Raw genomic sequence first — 18,561 nt, 5'->3', positions numbered from 1 at the left:
GAGGAACCAGCAACCTCCTGATCAGAGGGACACTCGCTCTACTAACTGAGCTGCAGCCGCGGAGGAACCCATTGTTTGGTTCTCTGATGGAACAAACATATGAGAACCAACACACTACTTTAGACCATCATCACACACACCATATACCTGTCTCACTCTTTATCTCTCTTTTTCCCTCTCTCTCTCTCTCTCTCTCTCTCTCTCTCTCTCTCACCCCTAGGCTCCTACCAGTGAAGTGGAACAGTTTACAGAACATTTAGAGAACATTTAGAGAACGTTTATCTCTGGACAAACTCCCCTCCTCGCCCAGGCGGAACCGCAGTGTGTGTTCTCCGGGCGTTGGGTTCCAAGCGGTGTGCGCTCGCCGGCTGTTTTTCTTTTTCCTGCGTGCCAGCCACGTTCCGAACAAACGAGAACTGGAGATACGATCAGAGCCCCGGAGGCCGGGTTCTAAAGTAAATACCCTCTGAGGCCGTCTGACAAATGGCTGATTAGCAAGATTTAGCACCAGACTGGTGTTAGCATGGCGCTGCACTACAGGGGAGGAGGAGGGGGGGGGGGGGGGGGTTACTTCCCCGGGTCCAGATGCAGAGGATTCTAGGAGAAGCTTTCCTGGCTCTGGAGACGGTGTTTAAGGGTGCCAGAGATGCTCGTGCAGCTGCAGACGACAAGCGAAGCGATCAGCTAATAGCTAATAGTCGGGTTTGCAGCGGAGACTGGGGTGTGCTGCCCCGTTTCCAGATGCAGATGGTTCTCGGGGACAGAGTGAGACTTTTAGGGTGCTGTTGACGTTTTGTAGCCGTGGGCTACCATCGAAGCAAACGGCTAGCAACTGATAGCCGGGACTATGGTGGAAACTGGGGGGTCCTGCCCAACTTCCAGACACTCTAGGAGACTGTTCCCTGATGTGAGACCCCATTTAAGGAAGCCGGTGATGCGAGGGTAACCGCAGGTTAGCAGCAAAGCTAATAGCTAACAGTTAATAGCTGGGTTCTGTGACGGAAGCCGCGGCACGAACTCTTAAAAAGGCTTTTTTTTTTGAACATCTGATTAGCCACGACTGATAATTAGACCTGTTGTCTGGCTTCTCCAGACGTTCCCCCGTGCCTGGTTCTCATTTCAAACCCCTGTTTTTGCGAGGAAGTGCCGACCTTATCGGGGTAAAGAGCGCGGCGGTTGCTAACGCGTGGCTGGTATCTGCCCGCTGCCAGATGTTGCCCCTACGGAGGCCGTTTTTACCGCCAGAGACTAGGGGGGGTGTTAACTGGAGGAAATGACATCAGCCGTCTCCAGCGTGGCGGACGGGCTCCTGTCACATTCGGCCCCGTAAACAGGAAATGGCTTGCGGGAGCAGCAGAACCCTTTAATGAGCTCCATCAGCCACCATTAATCAAAGAAAGGTGTTTTTTTTAAAAACTCCTCCGGGACCATCGGATCCAAAACAAGCGGCTGGAAAATGTTTTCGTCCGCTTGACGTCTGTTACCTGCGGCGTGGCGCTCCTCCAGCCTCCTCGCCGCACACACCTGTTCTCCCCCCACCGTCGAGTTGCAAAAACATCTGCGGCCTTGGCCCGCCGCTCGCCGCCCGGCGACAGACCCTGGCGTGGAGACAGGGGAATAAATATGGAGGAGCAATTGAAAAAAAAAAAACACCTCTATTTGAGGCATCGAAGATTAGAGCAGATAAACACAAAGCCTGGAGGTGCGGGTGCTGAGGCGGGGGCGGCGGGTTCTGGTGCAAATTTGCACATCCCTCCGAGACGCTCCTGGCAGCAAAGATGGCTGCTCTAGATGAGCGGCAGGCGAGCGGCGGCGTCCAGCAACCTCCTACTGGATGGATTAGCGGCCAAATTAGAGGGAAAAAAAAGTTTCCAGATCGAGACGGTCCGCGTTCCAGGAGAGAGGGGAGCAGAATCGGCTGGGCCTCTGTTAGCGCCTGGCTAGCTAGCTTACCAAACAGCTGCTCCGCCCAAGGCCAGGGGGAAGATTCTTTCCAAAACGGGATTTCAATTTTGGAGGTTAAACTAGCAATAGCTCTGGGAGCCACATTGTGAACCCGTCCGTTTCCGAGGCCTCGGACCGAACTGGACCGGAGTGACTGGACCAGATCTGGGGCGGGAAATAGAGATGCTAGTGCTTGAAGCTATATGGTGATGGCTTGTTGGTTTACAGGGTTAAATAATGCAAGGGAAACAGGATTCTGTTTCCACCAAAACTTAAACCCTGTTGCTAATATATATATATATATATATATATATATATATATATATATATATGTATATAAATGCATTTATTCCTGTTTCTTTCACGTCATTAATTGTAATGTTATTAAATTTCATTGTCTAGAACTTTCTTACTATTTTCTTACTACTTTCCTCACTATTATTATTATTGTTATTATAATTATAAGACCTTAAAACACTTTATAGCCTTGACTTTGACACTTAATAGATTTATTTGTATTTCTTATCCTCCCCCCCTTTTTTATTTTTTATTTTTATTTTTTTACTGTTTATACAATTTCCTGCTATTATTTATTATTGTTATGTTTTACTTGAAACTCTGGTACAACAATTTCCTTTGGGATAAATAAAGTTGTTCTTATTCTTATTCTTATTCTTATTCTTATTCTTATTCTTATTCTTATTCTTATTCTTATTCTTATTCTCATTGTTATTCTTAATCATTTCTACCATTACTATCATTACTGTCACTGTCCTTATTATTATTAACATTATAATTATTACTTTGTTGTCCGTTTTTAACTTCTACAATTCCGTTTTTTCCTTTTACTCTCCCCTTTTATTTTCCTTTACAACTCATGGTCCACTTTTTTTAATTTCCAGTTCTTTCAGGTCTTACTTTTCTTTCTTTCTTTCTTTTTTTCTTTTATTACCCCCATCAGCTGTTTCCCCCTGCGACAGCGGTGTTCCCTCACTTCCTGTTATTATTACTCTGCTGTTATTTTAAGATTTCAAATATTTTTACTCCAGGGCCAGGGCGGTCACTGTGGGCGTGCACATGTGAAATTATTAGTGTGAGTTGATCATGTGTGTTTGGATAAAAGTTATTTTTTTATTTTTTCAAATCTGACATCAGGTGCCGTGTCAATCATTTACAGTTGACTGATTGATTGCTCCTGTCTGCAACAAACCGGAAGTGAGGTTTGCACCGGAAGTCCGACCCGGGGCTCGGGCCAGGCATCCATCATGTGGTCATTAGGGGCGCGCGGGAAATAAGAGAGTTTGTTTTGGACGAGAGACACCCGTCGCACGTGTCTGCGCGTGACATCTGGGGGCTGGCGCGCACCCCCCCCCAACAGGAAGTGGTTGGGCGGAGCCACGTGGAAGCGCACGCGGGAAGCAAGAGGGGAAGCTCGAGCGCACTTCCAACGCTGAGTCTGAGCGTGAGGCCGGAGTTCAGGTGTGTGCACGCAACTCACACACACACACACACACACACGCGCCATCGAGTGAGTGAGCGAAGGAGAGCGCGCGCAAGCATGCGCAGTTGCGCAGCTCCCTCTGCTGGCTGTCAGCCGAAATATAACGTTTTTGCTTTTAATATTTAATGTTTATTATTTTACAGGCGGCAAATGAGCTTTAATCTAATAAATAATCAATAGAATATCATTTAATATAATAAAACTGTATTGACTTGAATAATGTCATGATTGTTTTATTATTTCATAAATGAAACTAAATGAATAAAAACATGAAAAAACAACAATTAAAAAACGTTAATGTTAAAATAAAGTGGAACTATAGATTATTCGACAATAAGTATTATAAGTCTTTTCCAAAGATAGCATAAAAATATTTAAATTAAAGATTATCCTTGGCGATATAACAATATAGATTTTACAAAATAAATCATCGCCCTCTTAAAATAATCGCTGAAGTCATTTTTTCAGATTTTTCAGGAAACACAAAAAACTGAACCATTTGACACACTCTTGACGTAGGCAATTTCTATTAAAGGGTTAGAATGGCACAATCCGTTTAACTGAGGATGTAGGCAATTTTGCCGGAGGTGATCAGCATCATGAGGAGATGATTTAGGCACAAAAAAACATTTTTGTTAAAAAAAGTGACTTAGGCTATTATTTTAAGAGGGTGACTGAATGTAAGGTCAAATCGAGCTCAGGGGGAAATACTTTGAATAAAGCTTAAAGAGACTGTAGTTTTTCTTTCCGGGCTCCTGTTTGTTCCGGTGCAAAGAAGGAAGTTGGAGTGTGTTGCGGCACATGTATGTAAAACACACACACAATACGACGGCTGTGTTTGGAGAACCCCCCCCCCCCCCCGCATCGTACCTGTATCCACAACATCAATAATGTATCAGTCCCAGGTGAAGCTGGATTTCCACGCGTTCCCTGAAGGCATCAGCGGTTTCCGAGGCGCTGCTATTCCCCGTCCTGACCACCGGGGACCCTCGCCGTCGCTCCACAGGCTCCTCGATCCCATCAGGTACGCTCCGTCGTGTTGTGTTGTCTTTCCCCCATTGGCGGGCGGAAAGAAAGGTACGGCTAATCCTGAAACTCACATCTTGTAGGCATTTAATAGTAAGGAAAATGAATACGATCGGAAATATACCGTCAATCGTCAATGCAAGACAAACTAAAACATTTAAATGTCAATTGATTTATATAGTTTTGTTTAATTGATTCGTCTTCTTGCTGTGTATTCGATTTTCAAATATCTTGGGAGTCAGGGTTTTCGTTGTTGGTATTCGCAGAATCGGAGGTTCTGATTGGCCTTTGAGCGGCTGCATGGAAGATGCAGTGTCCCGCTTTTGGTTGAGGCAAAGCAGGAAGTTGTGGTGTCATCAGGTGGGGATTATCTTATTATTATTATTATTGTTTTTATTAATTTTCTGCTCTGGAGCCAATTACATCTGTGACTGGGTTGAGGGGGTGGGACTTAACCCGGACGGCTCAGCTGTCAATCATCCACTCATTCACTTGCTTATTCACACCTTCAATGAACGTTCACTGCCGCGGGAGGAAGAAGGAGAACATGCAGATACATTTCACTGATGTTAAAAAAAACCTTCGGACCGAGGTCTGCTGACCGAAAGCTGTGACATCACAGTATGACATCACAGTGACATCACTGCTCCGTTCAGCCATTCATTGGCTCAGGAACTGGGTTCCGGCCTTGTAGCGATGAGTTCTTTTTTCCTGTGATTCTCATATTTCTGCAAATGAATGATACCCATCTGATTGGTCCAGATTAAACCCCGCCTCCTGTCAAGGGACAGCTGCGATAGGCTCCACCCCCCACTATTCTGTTACCATGTGATCTGGATATGTGTTTGAGATGACCTTTGAATGAGTGAAGCAAACACCAAAAAGAGCAAAGTGAGCGGTTTTGGTTACGTTAAGTTGGCTGTTACCTACTTTGTACTAGAATAGATAGCAGTGGGTGTAGCTCCAGCTTCGCCATTTAATCCAGGGTATGGAGACAGTGGCGGCGAGGACGTTCCATTGGTCAATGGTGATTCCATTGGTCAATGACAATTCCATTGGTGAGTGGTGATTCTATTGGTCAATTGTGATTCCATTGGTCAATGACGATTCCATTGGTCAGTGGTGATTCTATTGGTCAGTGGCGATTTTATTGGTCAGTGGCGATTCTATCGGTCAGCTGCGATTCCATTGGTCAGCTGCGATTCGATTGGTCAGTGGCGATTCCATTGGTCAATGGCAATTTCATTGGTCTATAGTGGTTCCATTGGTCAATGTCGATTCCATTTATCAATGGAGATTCCATTGGACGCCCGGGTGCGTTCACTGGACTCTGAGTATGTGGAGGAGCCGGCCTGGTCCTTGGGGGAAGGTTCTCGCCCACCCCGGTCACGCCAGGACAGAAGCGAGCCAATATTGAAAGTGACGGAGTGTCGCGTGTCCTCTGGCGGCCGCCACCAGATCAGACGGCATCGGGACTCCGCTCGCCGCCGATCCCGCTCTCGGCAAGGGAGGGGGGGGGTCATTAAAATCGTCCCGCTGCTTGTTGCCCTCCTGTCCCCCTTCGCACCCAATTGTTTCTCAATTAAACATAAACCGCGGCGACCCGGCGGTAAATAAACTGCATGAAAGTCCAGACGACTGTCAATCAATTATCCCGTTAGCGGCGAACTTTGAGCTTGCCCCCCCCCGACCCTCCCGGGCTCAGTGGCGCCGACGCCGGGTCATCCAGAATTCTCTTTCTGACTGGCTTGGGATAATGAGGCGCTGAAAGGCTTCGCTTCTCACGCCTTGAAGAGAACAAACTTCTAAAGGTTCCCCTTTTAATTCGGCCCAGAAGAAGAAAACAAATATGGCGCAAGACGCCGTCGCTGAGCGGCCAATCAGACGGGCTCATGCCCGAGGTTCTCCCACTTTTCATTAGCAGCGTTCAGCTCCCATAGAGACATGAAAGAGAAAAGATGGCGTCTTCTTCTTCTTTTTCTTCTCGAAACCCCCGACTTTGTTGAAAAAACAAAAAAAAATGAATAATTGAATCTGTGAAAACTTTTTATTTTTTATTTTTTGATTTTATTTATTTATGTATTTATTTATGTACCCCTTGGATGTGAAGTGACATCAGAGCAGCCTCCCTCGGCTCAAACTGGAGACGAAGGACATTTTTACTGAAAAGAAATAAAATGAAAATCATAAAATACAACTTTTATTACAAATAAAATAATGAAATAAAATAAAAAAATATAAAAAAATAATATTGATAAAATTATTAATAAAAAATTGAAAAATCAGCCAGAAGAGACTAGTTGGTCATAACAACCTTATCATTATATTTACGAGTGGCATCAGTTATATTATCGATATCTCAATTCATGAAATGATTGCTTTTCCTTCTAAAATATAAAAAAAAAAAAAAAAATCAGGTAAGATTTTAACCCCGAAAGTTTACCGTAACTCTCATTAAAGATGTGCCTTTATTTTTATTTATTTTTATTTTTTTTGGGGTGGGGGTCTATTTTGTTGTTCTTTGCAGTAGCAGCTCTCACTTTTTTTTTTTGCGACCCCCAAGATAACACTTGTTGGTTTTGGCGACCACATCCCCCTAACCTCCACCCAGGAGCAGATGGATAGCAGATGTAGTTGTTATGTTTTTGTCTCCAACAGCTCAACTGGGTTGTATTTACGTTTACATCAGGGATCACATCTGTTACCCAGTACTTCTTTAGTACCCGATACCCTGTACGCCTTTAGTACCCAGTATTACGGCCACTTTTTTTACTACCCACTCTGGCGAGGTATCAAGTGGGATGAACCACTACAACAGGGGTCAGCAACCAACTCAAACAGCCACTTGGAACCGGTTTTCCACTGAAAACAAAACCCTTGTAACATCTAAAATGAAGATAACGCCGCGTGTATGTTTTTTTTCTTTCCCCACCTTTATGCTATGTATAAAAAAAAAAAAAACTAGTGTGTTGCAGTTATGAAATCAATGAACTGCTATGGAGAAAACGAAATTCTATTTCTGCATGCAACAAAAACATTTTGAAAAGTCTCTGGGTTGAAGGTTACGTTCGATAAAACACTCAGTGTCTATTTGAGTCCTTCTTATGTTTAGGAAATAAAAGGCAGAACTTAAATGATTCCCCCGAGGGCAAAAACCAAAAATGCCGTCTGCCTCCCTTTGCCGTCATCGCTTTGTCACGTGTGCTGTCAGCTGATGCTGCAAATAAAAAAACGAGTATTTTCACTGAATGCTGTAAAATATATACACTACAGTATACCCTTGTTTTTCGTGGGGGTAACGTTCCAAAAAGAACGCGTGATAGGCAAAATCCGTGAAGTAGAAACCTTTATTTTGTTTTACAATCATTATACAATTAAATACTCTATTATATATTAAAAAGAAAGAGAAAACATTTAACAGGCTCAATCATTTATTTCACAAATAAAAGTACTGTACTTTAGAAACTTTTTTTTTCAACAAATAACTTCTGTACTGTACTGTCAAATAATAATTTTAATCATCAATGTGAACAGAAGGCTTCAAATTGCGGAGATTAGCACCGCCCACCGCGACCTTATCGCTGCTGCGAAACTTATTGCTGCTGTCGTCCTTATGTTTTTTCTTCCTTCTTTATGGAACGAACGGAAGATTCATTAATTCCGTAATGCCGACCTACAGCCGCATAGCTTTTACCTTCCCTTAGCATGTCCAGAAGTTTAACTTTATCTGCGATAGATTGCATCTTCCGCTGCCTTTTGGGCCCTTTTGTCGGTCCAGAGCGTTTTGTCAACATTATGGGTTTAAGAGAAACTCAAAATTGCAAGAGAATTTGCACGTACGTAATGTAAATTTGGCAAGCTGTTTTACGTACATGTACATATTAAACTGCAACGTTATTGACGCACAGGTAGAGAAGAAGCGGAGTGACTTTTTAGCCAATCAGAATGCAGAACACAATGCACGGTGCAAATCCGTGAAGTAGCGAAACTGTGAAAAGTAAACCGCGTTATAGCGAGGGATCACTGTACATGGCTAGAAGTATTTTGCTCACCTGTGTTGACTCGCATACGTGCGCGCTGTTCTTGAGCCGATCTGAAGGCAACGTGAAGTTCTGAATGTCTGTAGCGATTGACTCTGCAGAAAGTTGGTGACCTCTTCACACTATCCGCCTCAGAATCGGCTAACACCACTCCATCAGTTTATGTGGCCTTTTGAATTGTTAAAAAATCTGGGTATATGTAGAACATGTAAAAACAAGCCTGAAACTCCCATCAAAAAAATTAGATCATTAATTACCAGTGAAAAATTAGCAGAAAAATCCTACCTAAATTATATAAAAAATTAGTTAATAGTCTGTAGATTAAGAGGAAAATAAAAAAAAAAAAAAAAAAAACAGGAAAAGTCTAAATATGGAAATTCGGATGAGTTTACATAATGGCCATCTCCCAAAAAATCTGCAAAAATTGACCCATAGAAATACTGACTATAGTCATAAGAGATGCTATTGCTGCTACCGCTGCTGTACGCCCCTGCAGGTGGCGCCGCTTTTCGGAAACAACTTTCCAGACGACGTCACCGGAAATCAAATCGCCCCCTTCGCAGCTAGCCGTCCCCCCCCTCTCAGCCCCCCCCCCGGTCCGAATGAGCGGCGTAGCGGGTGATGGTGGGGGGGCTCATCAATGAATCATGGCGGCGTGTGGGTTCTGATGGGAAATTACACCCACATCAAAGAAGGCGCCTTAAAAGAGCAACTTTAGCGGGATGAATATTTGATGGCGGCGAGCGGAGCAGGCTTCGGAGAAACCCTCCGCTCCGAGAACGTCGCAGCTCTTAATACGGCATATTTACTCATATTAAGGATTAAAACAGCCGATCACATGCGCTTAAAAATCGTTTTGCACATCAAAATGCAATTTGTGAGCAGCGATTTAATAACGGTTAATTAGAGGAGGGCCCGACTCCACGCTGCCCCCGCGCGGCCCTCCGAGGTACCGCGTCCCAGAAATGACTACAGAATAAACTTTTCGCTATTTTATAAAAAAAGAAACAAAAAAAACTCTTATCCAACACGCATTAACGTTTACATGCACCCAAACACACACACACACATGCAAACATAAGACTGCATAATTAGAGAAGGGCCAACAGCAACTCCTGTTTTGTTCAAAAAAACAAAAAATATAATTGTATTATAAATTTGTCTGCCTGTGTGAACAAGAGGGTGAACGGTTGGACGCCTCCTTATGATTGACAGCTGACCCGTCCAGGTTAAGCCCCGCCCCTTGGTCCGGTTGAAGAATTGGCTCCAGAACATCTTGATGTTTTGACTTTAGCGAGGTTGCCCCCCTTGTCCTCTCCACCCCTTAGAACTTTTTGGGTTGCTAGAATTTTACCTACAACTGGGCAGAAAGTGCATTTCAATTCTCATATGTTACTCCTAAAAATTAGTCTGATATAAGAAACATTTCCCGAAATAATTCGCTGTAAATCAACCCAAATTAACCTTGACATTTAAACTCTCCACCCATTAATTAGGCAAAATGCAGCTGTAAATGACAGAAAACACAACTAGAAATTAATTAAATTGAATCAAAAATAATACAAAATTCAATTATTACCTATAAAACATATAAATCAGTTAGTGATTACTTAAAGATTAGCTGATTTTTTTTTTCCAAATGAATTACTCATTTATCACCCACACATTAGCCATTGACTATTTCTCAATTACTCATTTGCTGCCAGTGACTCACCTGTTTCTTTCCTACAGATTATTAATTTTTCACAATAATATATACATGTGAAATGAATATTAACGTGTGAAATGAAAATCATAATCAATGGGAAAAAAATCTAATCCCCAAAAAAGATCAATGAAAAATCCCCCCAAAAACTAGATTTCAGATCTGACATCATCAGATGGCGTCGGCTTTGTGAAATCTGACCTTTCCCGTTCAGGAATTTTCTTTGGTTTCATTTTTTTTCAGGCTGTGCTCGTCTGACCTTTGACCTCTGAGGTTGGGGTTGTCTCCAGGAGAGGGGCGCGGACATGCAGCAAGTAGCAAAAGGTACGTCGGACAAAAGAACCCGCCTCATGTCTTAATCCTGCTTCCCCCCTCGGCGCCATGACCCCCTTCCTCCACTAAGGGGCAGGATTTGACCACCGATGGACCCGGCCTGGCTTTGGCCGGCGGGCCGGCCGTGCAAGTGTGTGTGACAGGCGGACCGTGGCGGGTCGGGGGAAGACACACATCCAGATCCAGCTTCACGTAAACACTAATCCAAAATCAATAGTCTGAGGAGCGACAAAGATGGCGGTTCAAAACCAAATCCACATTGAGCTGTCAATCAAATCACATTCTGCAGTGACTGATCAGCTGATTGGTTTAAAAATTAAAAAAACATAAAAAATAAAAAAACATGCACCTATCAGCCCCCCCCGCTGCAAGATGACCCCTCCTGTCAACTCCATTTAAAAATAATCATAAAATATTCACACTATATAAGTTATTTGGGCTTTTCTTCACCAAAACAAATTACTTTATTAATAAACAGGCAGGCGACAGATGTAACAGTAAGTTGTTACTGCGCAGAGGCGTTAATAATTTATTTATTACACAACTGCTGCTGCCCAAAAATATAAACACCCAGTCTTTTATTTCAATCAACCCAAAATTTTGTTAGAAATATGTCAGATAAATATTTGACATATTTCTATGCTATAAATGTCAATTATGTAAAATATTTGAAAATAATCTACAGTCTAAAATGTTTATATATTTATATTAAAATTATAAAATCATATATTTATATTTATAAATATTATACAAATATTTCTCTATATATTTTCCTATACACACACACAAACCATGAGGAACCTCCCCACGACCTGATGTAAGCTATTGTTGTGTTATAACCAGAGAAGCATAACTTTTTCGTGGGGTTGGGGGGTGGAGACGTACAGATTTGAGGCAAGTCATCGTCACGGAAACGCATCCTGGGATCCGGTAGATACTGTATGACATGCAGGCACGGGGAATTAGATGTCAGCTGGCAAGAGAGGCCTTCGAATTACACTTGATGAGGCATGTAGATCAAAATAGTTGTTTAAATTTAATTTTTTTTTACTGTTCCTAATATTTATGATTTAGTCCCGGACCTTCCTTTAAGATCATGCCATAGATTTTTATAGATTTTTTTTTATAATATATTTACATGAGCTCACGCTCTGATACAAATCAACGAATCAGAAAATGAGAAAAGTCAGGTTTAATTTTTACTGAAAAAAGTGTTAAAAAAAAAATTGGTTGATGGTTGCGTGTGTCGTCTTTATCAGCGGGGGTCCTTCGATTGAGACCAAAACGGCTGCTTTTCCTCACCTTCATCCGGAGACTTATTGTTTATTCGAAATAAATAGATGAATGGGAAAATTAAAATCGGCCTCTGGATGAGACTTTATTAAACCAAGAAACAAAAAAGCAAGTCTGTAGTTTGAAGACGGAGAGGAAAGAAAGAAGATTCTACCCTGAAATCCAGCAAAATCCCAGCGGAGGGAAAAGCAATCCATCAATACACATGTTCTGAGTGTGTGTGTGTGTGTGTGTGTGTGTGTTAGATTGAGTGTGAGAGAGAGAGGGAGCACCTCCATGTGTGAATGTATGTGTGTGTTTTTGTGTGTGTGTGTGTGTGAGAAGGAGAAAAAGTGTGTTTGTGTAAGTGCCCGTGTGAGCTCATATGTCTGTGTGCAAGTGTAATTTTATGAGAAAGTGTATGTGTGTGTGTATGTGTTTGTGACAAAGTGTGTGAATGAGAGAAAGATAGAGTATGTGCATTTGTGTGTGTGTGTGTGTGTGTGTGTGTGTGTGTGTGTGTGTGTCACTGAGTGTATGTGTGTTTGTGAGTGTATATTCCTGTGTGTGTGTCTGTTTATGTTTGCATTTAGGTGTGTTTGTTCCAGTGTTAATGTGTTGTTCTTTGTGTGTGTGTGTGTGTGTGTGTGTGTGTGTGTGTGTGTGTCTGTACGTGTGTGTGTGTGTTTGTACATACATCCATTCATGTGTGTTTATGTCTTCACACTAGTTTTCTATTTCTGTTTTTATGTGTGTGTGTTCATCTCTGTATGGTCACAGGTGTGTGTGTGTGTGTGTTCCTACATTTATGTGTTGTATTTCTATTTCTATTTTCGCATCTATGTGTGTGCGCCCTTTTTTCAGCGTCTCTGTGTGTTCACACGTGTGTATCGACACCTGTGGGTGCTTGAGTGGATAAGGGTGAGAGTGTGTGTCTGTTAGTGTGTGAGTGAATGTGTCTTTCTGTGTGTGTGTGTGAGAGAATGTGTGTATTTTTTTGAGTATGATTTTGTGTTTTATGTGTGTCTGTGTTTGAGAGGGTGTGTGTTAAAGCGTCTACATGAATGATTTGTGTGTTCGAGTTTGTCTGTGTACACGCCGTTGTGTTCATATCATTGTGTGTGTGTGTGTGTGTGTGTGAGTGAGTGTGTGTGTGTGTAAGAGTGAGTGTGATTGTGTGCGTGTATGCACATGGTGCTCACATGTATTTTTGCGTCTAAATGAACGTTTTGTGCGTTTGAGTTTGTCTGTGTGCACTTTTAGTATGTGTGTGTGCGCACATGCGTGCGTGTGTGTGTCACCCCCCCCCCCCCGCACCAGGAACCTAAATAATCCCGTTAATCTGCAGAACGTCAGGCTCCTTAATTGGCATTTAATTAATGAAAAGTATTGATGGCGTCATTTTCTAGCTATTATGCAAACTCTTATACAATCCCCCCTGCGCCCCCCCACCCTCCCACGGGCCTCCACAACAATGGCACCCCCCCCTCCCAGAGATGACATGTCTCAAACCGCTTTGATTCGGCCCTGGTGCGCGTATCTGATGTGGCTCTTAAAACCTCCTTAACTGGGGGGGCCACACCTCCGTGGATGGGATTGTATTAATTGCTGTGAATAGAGAGGGAGGGGTCGCGCCTTCGTCCTTGTATACATTTACCGCTACACTCCTCGGCTCCCCCGTGTGTGTTGCTGCTCCTCCGCGGGTCTCATGAGGGGCAATTTGCCCCCTCCTGCCACCTCCGGGGATCCTCCAGGAAACATCAACCCCCACTTTTTGAACCCCCCCCCTGCACACATGTGTTAATGACCGGGGCACATTGATCCACGGGAGGGGAGGGGGGGTGAAAATAATACAATTGACAAGCACCACTGAATAATCATTGCGCGTTTTGCTTGTGTGTGTGTGTGTGTGTGTGTGTGTGTGTGTGTGTGTATGTGTGACAAGAGAACCCCCCCCCCCCCCCCCTCGCCGCCGCTTCTGAAAAGGCCGCACTGGATCTACTTCCTGTTTTCCCCCACCCTCCTGATGAGGACCATGTTTTGTCTCTGCAGTGGCGCGGCTAACCATAGCAGCTAATACCATCTTTGCTACACATATATATATATATATATACCTTTTGAGTTATATGGTAATACTAACATTTAATAAAAGTCAACATCCTAACCGCCACTAAACAGGAATACCCATCGCCGTGGCGACAGCCCTCCCCAACGCCCTCCCGCATATTTATAACACATTAGAGGTTGTGTATATCAATTGCGCGGCTCATGCATATTGTGATGAAGGGGATGCGCAGGAAATGGAAATGTGCCATTTCGGAGAAGCCGCCGTGGCCTGCCAAGAGCGGGCAGTACGCGGCGGCGGCGGCGGCGGCGGTGTTTGTTTTCCCTCTCGGGCGTCTGGGAGACGAGGAGTCGTGTGTCTAAACAGTGCAGATAGGATGTTTATGAGAGCCATCTGCTTGCCCCCCCCCCCACACACACACACACTCCTCTTCCTCAACGTGAGAGCAGCCTCATTAAAATGGTCACATGCCTGAGAAATTTCCAACTGCCGTCTTTTTTTTTTTTTTTTTTCTTTTAATTTTATTCCTCCGATCTCCGCGCTTTAAAAGGAGCGGAGTTTTAACCCCCCAACTCCCCCCGCCCGGAGGGAATCCCCATCAGACACCCCCCCCCCCCCCCATCCTTTTCCTTAATCCCTTTAATTTTGAAAGGTATTGTTTAAAGCTTTAAAGTTTATATCGTTTAATCCCCTCCGACGCTGCGGGCAGCAAATGAGGCGGCGTCAGCAGCTCCGCCGGTTTAAGGGGAAAATCCCCCGTCAAGACGAGGTTGCGTAGAGTTTCCTGTGAAGACGCCGTTTGATGTTCCTACCTGCGATTGAACGCCGACTCCCCGCCTTAACCCCACTGTCACTCGCTAGCTGTCCCCTTTTATCACGCCGAATGTTCCCGCTTCACCTTCCTCTTCTTCTTCTTCTTCCTTCACCCCTCCGCCGTCACGGCCGGAGGAGGGGATGAGGAGGAGTTTATCCTGGTCGGGTTCAAGGTGGATTTTTTTTTTTTTTTTTTTTCACTAAGGGGCGTGGGACCCCGGCTGAGGACGTGAACATCACACGCTTTTATTTATTTATTTTATTTTTGCTTTTTTTTTTTTTTTTTTTCCCCGCAGGTACGAACCTGAACGGGTCCCTGTCAATCAATCTGGAGGACAAGGTTTGGCTGGGACTGACCGCGGACACCGGGGTTCTCCTCTGGATCGGGTGAGGATGGGAGGGGGGGTTCTTGACCCAAAACAAAAGTATCTGATGAGATCAGACTGATAGCTTAATCATGAGAGCTAAACCGGGGGGACTTTGCAGACTGAACATCTAGTTAAGTTCATTCAAATAAAGGTAAAATGAAGTTAAGATTAGGCAGGTCAAGATCAGGAGAGATGAGGTAAGATAAGATGTACTAAGTAAGATGAGAACGTGAAACAGGTTGATCTGAGATAAGTTATAGATGAGTTAAGGTAAGCTAAGGTAAGATATATTGGGTATGGTAAGATGAAGTTAAGGTAAGATAGATGAGGTAAGGGATGTTAAGGTAGGGTAGGATTGGTAAAAGTAAAGTAAATTAGACTAAAGTTATCTAAATTACGGTGAAGCAAGGTGTGATAAGATATAGTCAAGATTAAGTCAGATGAGATGAGATAAGGGATGTTTAGGTAGGGTAGGATTAGTTAAAGTAAATTAGACTTAAGTAATCTAAGTGAGGGTGAGGTAAGGTGTGATAAGATTTAGTCAAGATTAAGTCAGATGAGATGAGGTAAGTTCAGTAAGGTTAAGATGTAATTGGTAAGGTAAAATGAGATTAAATGAAACTAGTTAACATGTAGATGAGGCAAGCTAAGGTAAGCTAGACTCAAGTAAGGGAAGTTAGGGTAAGGGGAGGTGAGATAAATTAGGTTCGGGTGAGGTGATGTAAGTTAGGGTAAGGAAAGGGAAGATAGAGATCTAGTAAGATATAGTTAAGATTAGGCAAGATAAGGTCAGATGAGATTTGATAAGGTTAGGTAAATTAGGGCAAGGGTAGGATGAGATTAGATGAAACATATTGTTATAAGGCAAAATATTTAGGTTGTAAGGTAAGTTAAAGTAATGTAAGATAAGTTAAAGTAAGATATATTAGGGCAAGGTAATATACAGTGTGCCAAAAAATAAAGGGGTCACTTAAACAACACAATGTAACTCCCAAGTGTTCCCTTTATTTTTTGGAGCAGTATATATTAGGTAAGAGGAGATAAAAAGAAACAAATTTAGGTAGGGTAAGACATAGATGAGGTAGAGTAAGTTAACTTAAAGGAAATAAAATTAGGGCAAGGCAAGGTGAGGTCAGGTAAGTTATGGGTAAGTTAAGATATAGATAAAAAAAAGCATGGTAAGATATACTTAAGATTGGTTAAGATCAGATGAGATGAGCTAAGGAAAGGTAATTTATGGTAAGGTAAGATAAAGATGAGGTAAGTGAAGTGAGAGGAAGTTAAGTTTACATTACACGGTTCAGCTGAACATGAACAGAATCTGCAAACAGAACTAAAATATAAATTATTTACAAAATAAAAAAAAAGATAAAAACATCAATTAAAACAAATGAGAGGATTTTTTTTTCATTATGACATTATACACAATAAATGCGTGTCAGTGGGTGTAATAGGATTGCAGAACTCACAGAAGTAAAAAGATAATAAAGCAGCACAGTTAATAAAAAAGGCTGTGGTGGGCAGAAGTCCTTTCATTTGGGATATTGTTATTAAACATTAGTTACATAATAATGCCATTAGTCTGTCTGGTGGTGGAGGTCCGGGGGGAGCGGTGTGAAGGGGCAACTCTGGACGTTCAAGGGCATCAAACCCTCTCGCTCTAAAGTTCATCCTTGTCTTTGTGTGTATTTTGCCCCCTCCGGGAGTACTTCATGTACCATTCCTCTCCATGGTGTCTGTTGGTGTTTGAATTAGACCCACTGGGGTAAAACTACATGTTTGGAGTTTTTGTTTTATGGGGGGTTGGGGGCGGCTGGGGCCAGGAAGAGGGGGATATGAAGCTATGTCAGATAACTGAAATAAAACAAGAAAAAAAACACCAACTGGTGCTTTTTTTTTTTTCTAACCTCTTACAGATCAAACAAAGCTCAGTGGCACGGTTGTTGCCCCCCGCCTTTTGCCCAGCTGCCCCACCTCACCTCACCAGCTGACAGATGAGCGAAGCTAAGCTAAATGACAGTGTGTGAACACAAGGGGGAGTGTGTCTTGTGTTGTTACTAATGAAGTTGATGGGTAATAACATTAGGTATAGACAAGAGCAAAGGGTAACTCATAAGAATGGCGTAAGGAGGCACTACATCTTGTATCGACAATGTAATTTGAAGGAGATGAGTGACTGCAAAGTAGTAGTTGGTGAGAGTTTAGCCAGACAAAATAGGATGGTGGTTTGTGAGATGACTCTGGTGACAAGGAATATGAAGCAAAGGACAAAGTGGGGGAAGCTGAAAAAGGAGGAGAGTTGTATGATTTCAAGGAAGAGTCAAGAAAGGCTCGCAGTTGTCAGAGAGAGCTTCCAGATGACTGGACAACTACAGCTAATGTGATCATGGAGACAGGTCGGTGTGTACTTGGTGTGTCATCGGGAAGGAAATTAGATAAGGAGAGTTAATGGTGTAATGCGGAAGTGGAGGAGTATATTCAGAGGAAGAAGTGAGCAAAGAAGAAGTAGGAGATTGACTTAAGATAACAGACAGGAGTAGCAAAGACCAAACAAAGGGTGTATGATGACTTGTATGCTCGGTTGGACAGTAAGGAGGGAGAGAATGATTTATACAGGTTGGCAAAATAGTGAGATAGAGATGGGAAAGATGTGCAGCAGGTCCGGGTGATTATGGATAGAGAGGGAAATGTATGGACAGATGGAGAGAAGAGGGACGGCAAGATGCAAAGAGTACATTGAAGAGCTGATGAATGAGGAAAATGAAAGAGAGGCAAGGGTAGAAGAGGTGACTGTTGTAAACCATAAAGTTGCAGAGATTAGTAAAAATGAAGTGAGGAAGGCATTTAAGAGAACGAAGAGTGGAAAGGCACTTGGTCCTGATGATATATCTGTGGAGGTATGGAAGTGTCTAGGAGAGGCAGAGGTACAGTTTCTGGCAAGATTATTCAACTGGATCTTACAGAGTGAGAGGATATAGAGAAGTGTGCTGGTGCCCATTTTTAAGAATACGGGGGCAATAACTACATAGGAATAAAGTTAGCAGAGGTCAGCATTTGTGAGCAGCAGTATGGCGTCATGCCTAGAAAGAGTGCGACAGATATTTTCTTGAAGAATGCTGGTAGAGATGTCCAGTGAAGGTCACAGGGAGCTGCATTGTGCCTTTGTGGAGCCAGAAAAAGCATGGGACAGGGTGCCGAGAGAGGTATTGTATGAGGAAGTCTGGAGTGGAAGAGAAGTATGCGAGACTGGCGCAGGACATGTATGCCAGCTGTGAGGCAGTGGCGAGGTGTGCTGCAGGTGTGACAGAGAAGTTCAAGGCGGAGGTGGGACTACATCAAAGATCAGCTCTGAGTCCCTTCTTGTTTGTAGTGGTGGTGGACAGGCTGACAGATTAAGTTAGACAGGAATCTCCATGGACCATGAAGTTTTGCAGATAATATTGTGATCTGTAGTGAGAGCAGGGAGCAAGTTGAGGAAAATCTAGAGAGGCCGA

The 18,561-nt window shown here is 43.2% G+C and overlaps 1 long non-coding RNA gene across 3 annotated transcripts in view; it reads left to right on the top strand.

Annotated features, from left to right (window-relative positions):
- The first annotated feature begins 3,175 nt into the window (after window positions 1–3,175).
- LOC147237183 (uncharacterized) overlaps window positions 3,176–18,561 on the top strand; it is a 23,128-nt gene continuing 7,742 nt past the window's right edge. The window contains exons 1-6 of one of the 3 annotated variants that reach the window (XR_015105975.1): window positions 3,176–3,423; window positions 4,345–4,469; window positions 4,738–4,831; window positions 10,460–10,540; window positions 14,996–15,086; window positions 16,984–17,086. This is a non-coding gene — a long non-coding RNA (uncharacterized LOC147237183). Of the gene's footprint in view, window positions 3,424–4,344; window positions 4,470–4,737; window positions 4,832–10,459; window positions 10,541–14,995; window positions 15,199–16,983; window positions 17,087–18,561 lie in introns of those variants that run through there. The other 2 variants (XR_015105985.1, XR_015105969.1) reach the window with 2 other exon arrangements.

This window comes from Fistularia commersonii, chromosome 1, assembly GCF_037954325.1.
Source record: "Fistularia commersonii isolate RoL2024-O1a breed Wild chromosome 1, RoL_Fcom_v1.0, whole genome shotgun sequence".
NCBI classification, from domain to species: Eukaryota; Metazoa; Chordata; class Actinopteri; order Syngnathiformes; family Fistulariidae; genus Fistularia; species Fistularia commersonii.
The sequence above is the reverse complement of the archived record's forward strand: the minus strand, read 5'-3'. Positions and strand labels throughout refer to the sequence as shown.